Here is a 4,535-nt window from a genome sequence, read left to right as displayed (position 1 = left end):
CTGCCACACCTGGTGGAGGCAATTTGGTGATCTCTATTTCTTTGCAGTGGCTTTTCTATCTGTGCTGCAGCTATACAGTTGTGCAGAGAAAACTGAGCTAGTGCTGTTTGAAAAAAAAATAGGACCAGGCTGAGATGTGGATGAGGCTCACATATCAGCATTTTAAAATTAAAATGCATGTTTTTTTTTGTTGTTGTTTTTTTTTTTTTCCTTCTGTTTTCAGGAATAATTGAACTTTTCAAGCTCAAAATTGCTCATATCCCCTGCTCCACCACCACTACCACTAAAAAAAAAAAAAAATTCCCACAACTCCTTCAGTTCTTTAAGGAAGTACATGTTTACTTCAAGCTCCCCTGATTGCATCTCCAGGCTTGCTGTCTGGATTTTTTTCACAGTATTGAAATGACAGAACAGACTGAGTACACACTTTTGTCTGTCCTGTTTGTGGCAATTTTTCTTATTGCTGAATTGGAGAGCACCAGTGCTCCAGGCTACATGGCGGTTGAGCAACTCCTACCCCTTTGCCAAGGAAAAAAGGGAGGAAGGGAAGGGATGGCAGAGTGCATTTCACAGCACAGCGAGCACCGCGGATGTACCCTAGCAGCTAATTTTACAAGGTCCATTTGTCACGGACTTTTCCTTAAGTTAGTGATTTAATCAGTTTTACCAGATTAGGTGCAGCTGCAGAGACAAATAGTTTTTCTGGTGATATTCAAGGGAGCATTTTCCTGCACAAGGGGGATATCATTCTGAAGAAAACCCATCCAGCGTAGCTGCGTCCAGCACACCCTCATGCCTCGCACCCTGCTAATAAAGCAAATCCCATTGCCTCTGTGAACTGAGCCATGTCCTCCCAAAGTGCTGCATGTCCTCTGGGATTCCCCACCCTGTGCTCACTCACACAGTCTTGCACAATGTCTCATTGTATGGGACAGCCAGGCCCTGGCATTGTTTTTGACATGCATCTGCCTGGCCAGCCTCTCCTTATCCCAGGCTGAGTGCAGAAAACAAAACAAAAAAAGAAACAAAAAAGCACAAGTAAAACAAAACCCAGGCTAAACAAGCCATCACAACGTGTCTGCAGTTTGCCTAATGACAACATCCTTAAAGGCAAATTCAACGCAGAGAAACAGTTTTCTTGCCCAGATGTGCGTTGATCCCCAGGGAACTGGATACAGGTGCTCCAGGTTTCTGGTCTCAGTTTTCAGTCCTCTGCCATAGTTTGGGGATATGCCTCCTGCCCTTCCTGAGCACCTGAACCCTTGAGCCCCATTACTTTAAAAACTTTATGTCCAGTGTCTGCTTTGTTGGCTGAACCATCCGCTTTCTGGTTCCCAGATCCTCACAGGCAGTACACTCTTGCAAGCTACCCTAGCTGTATCTCCAGTGCAGACTTGTGAAGGCTCCAAGTACATGCAGCATACTTGGGTTAGGAAAACAGCATTGAAACTTGTGCTAGTTCAGATTTACCTTATACAGAACAGAGCAAATCCTCTAAATATTATTGTTCTTACACAGTGTAAGCAGCCTTAAACACAAACCATAGCAAAACATGTCAGTGCACAGCACAATCATATAAGTCAGCTGTAAGCACTAAAGACCAAGGTCACAGCTGAACCTCAAATGATTCACTGCATTGTGTATGTGACTCAGTTTTCATTGGCATCTACATTTGGCTGAATAGTGTTTTGGCTCCGTAGATTATTTAATGAAATAGGACAGTGGCAAGTTTTCTCAGAGACTGCTCATAACAAACAAAATGCAGGGGGGACCATATGTAACAATTTTTCACATCATTTGGTTAAAAGCCACAGAACAGTTAATTCCGAAGTACCAGCTGCTAAGATTACTACCACCAAAAATGCAGCAATGTTCAGAAATTGGATACCTATCAAAGAAATATAGCAAAGATCACCTTCTTATGAAAGAAAACTTGATGCCTTGAAAATGCAGAAAGTCCCTATTACTCATACTGTCAAAACAAGTGCTTGCAGGTAGCTTATCTTGTGTCAAATGCACTGCACAACAAAATAAGGAAGAAATAATTGTTCTCTTGATCAACACACCATCAAGAGTTTAGGAGATAAAGCAACCACCTTCCTGGGAGCAGTGGAACCTCTATTTTAAAAGTTATTGGTCTGTGTTGTGCTAGCAGCACTGCTAAAAAGGCCCACAAAGACACTGTAAATTTGCTCAACGGAACTTAATTCAGGACTTTCAAAGTAGAAGATGATGTTTCTTTTAATCAAAAGTAATTCATTCTGTCTCGTTTCACCCATTCACTTCCTCATCTGGACCAAAATGCACATGTCCAGCTGTTTTGGCCAGTGTTACTGACATGCAACATTGACAACAAGGGACACCAGCTTCCCATCACATCTCCTAGATTTGTCTTGATGGCAGCAAGCTGGCTTTTATGTAAGTCTTTAAACTCCTTAGGAGTCAACAGTCATTACTGTTGCCTCAGTGTCTTATAAGGTTGATGCTTTACTTACCACTCTCCTCAGGATTTGATGTCATATGGCCAAACAGTTCCTGAAAGCCACACAGTCCCAAGACCCATAGATGTTTTATGGTCATGGGTTTGAAGTGACTCTAGGCACTTTCCTAGCCAGCCAGCTCATCTCTCCCAAAATAAAGACACAGAGATTCAGAAAGTTTTTTCACAATGTTTCCTAGCATTAATTGAAAGGATATTTTCTTTGTCGTGCCTAATGCCAAGACCTGAATCACTGCTTTCAAAACTCAGGAGAAGGACTTCATTGTGAAGTGCAGAGATGTCTCAAGCCCAGCACATGCTCTATTAAAGCCAGTGCATCCATGTCCTTCCTGCCAAAAATGTCAGTGCTGCTGTGTCATGGCATCCAAAGATTTCCATGTTCGGTTGCAGCCATATAGTTTAATTAGAGCCAAGATAATGGAAGAAAAAATAAGGACTGGTGGAAAAAAAAAAAAAAAAAAGAAAGAAAACACCATCAAACCCCCCAAAGCAAAACACACACAGCTAATACTTCCTGCTTCAAATTTTTGAACACCATCAATTTCTCTCAAGCTTTGAACACTCTCAAGAGACCTGTCAGGAACATGTCAAGCAATAAATTTCACTGGAAGCCTTCCAATGAAAACTACACTTTGTATTGATTTTTGGTGAGTGGCCGTCACTTGATCAGTATGTCTTCTTCCCTCTTGCAATGATGTCTCTGTTAAGGTGAAGAACAGAAGTTAGTGCAGGTGGCTAGGATGTTTTCATTTTGTATAGGCTGGATTCAGGCACGTTATTCAGCACTAAGTCCCTGTGTGGTCTTACACAGTTTGTGTTTGTATCTTCTGTGTGTGTCCTATGTAAAATGGAAATAATTTTCCCTGCCTCATCTAAGCTGTTATCAGGCACAGAGATACTACAGCTGTAGGAGCCCCGCAGTACCCACAATAGAGTAAGCACAGTCGTTTGAGCGAAGAGCAACACAGTGGGTTATCCCAAATGTTGTCACAAATGATGCCTAGCAGAGGAGATAGCTGATATGTAATAATCCCTAGCCTCTCTCGTCGGGTAAAACATATAGCAATAGGACAGAAGGATAATATGCACAAAACTTTCATCAGAAAGCTTGGAAATTGATTTTTTCCCCCTAAGTGAGGAGAAACTTCAGGAGGGTCCTGTGGGTCTCAGGTTTCAAGGGAGGATCAGGGGCCATTTGGAAACCAGCAGGAACTCATAAATCAGCCAGGAAGGGACTTTGGGCCCATGGAGGAGGGAAAGGAGATCACTAACCCCTTCATCTTACATGTTGACTTAGCCCCATTGACTGGACATCTCAAGATAAACTGCCAGGGGTCTTTTGAAGAGAAGGCCCTGCTGCTTACTGTCTCTTGCCAAGAAATCAGCAATTTTGTCTGCATCTCAGCTGGAGTTCACAGCTGTTGTCCCAGAAGCCATGAAAGTGCCTTACCTAAATTCCTGTCTGGCTGTTTAGTGCTTTGTTCAAGGCCTTCAGGTCTCCTTCGCTGCAGGGCCTGCATTACTCACCGCCGTGGCCCTGCCTGCATTGCAGCACAGCAGTGCGGGTTGCCGTCTGTCAGCAGGCCAGCTCATTCGTCCCTTTGAACTGCCAGTGCCTTTCAGACTGGGCTTCCTTTACTGTCAAATGGGGCTTGAAATGCCCCTGGTCCCCTGCCTTTCTGCTATGGCTGCATCACAAGGCTGAGACCAACCCTGCTCCTTGAAGAAATGCTGTTCCTCACAGAATGCACCCCCAGAGCTCTTGGAAGCAAAAGCACTGGGAGCCAGCACAGCTCTCCTCTGAACAACAGCAAAAGCTGCTATTTTCAATATAGAGCCCAAACACTGGCTCTGTGGAGGCTGGGGACTCATGGATTGCACCAGAGCACCACCAGGATTCCACTTTCTGATAAGAAACTTGTTACTGCTCATGGCTAGGGTCTTCTTTTATATTTACTCATACAACAATCAGTATAATCATTTTATTTAATGCTCTTTTTTTGAATAAACATGAAGTAGATGGACTTTTCTATGT

The sequence above is a fragment of the Cygnus atratus genome, chromosome Z (genome assembly GCF_013377495.2).
Source record: "Cygnus atratus isolate AKBS03 ecotype Queensland, Australia chromosome Z, CAtr_DNAZoo_HiC_assembly, whole genome shotgun sequence".
Classification (NCBI taxonomy): domain Eukaryota; kingdom Metazoa; phylum Chordata; class Aves; order Anseriformes; family Anatidae; genus Cygnus; species Cygnus atratus.
The sequence above is the reverse complement of the archived record's forward strand: the minus strand, read 5'-3'. Positions refer to the sequence as shown.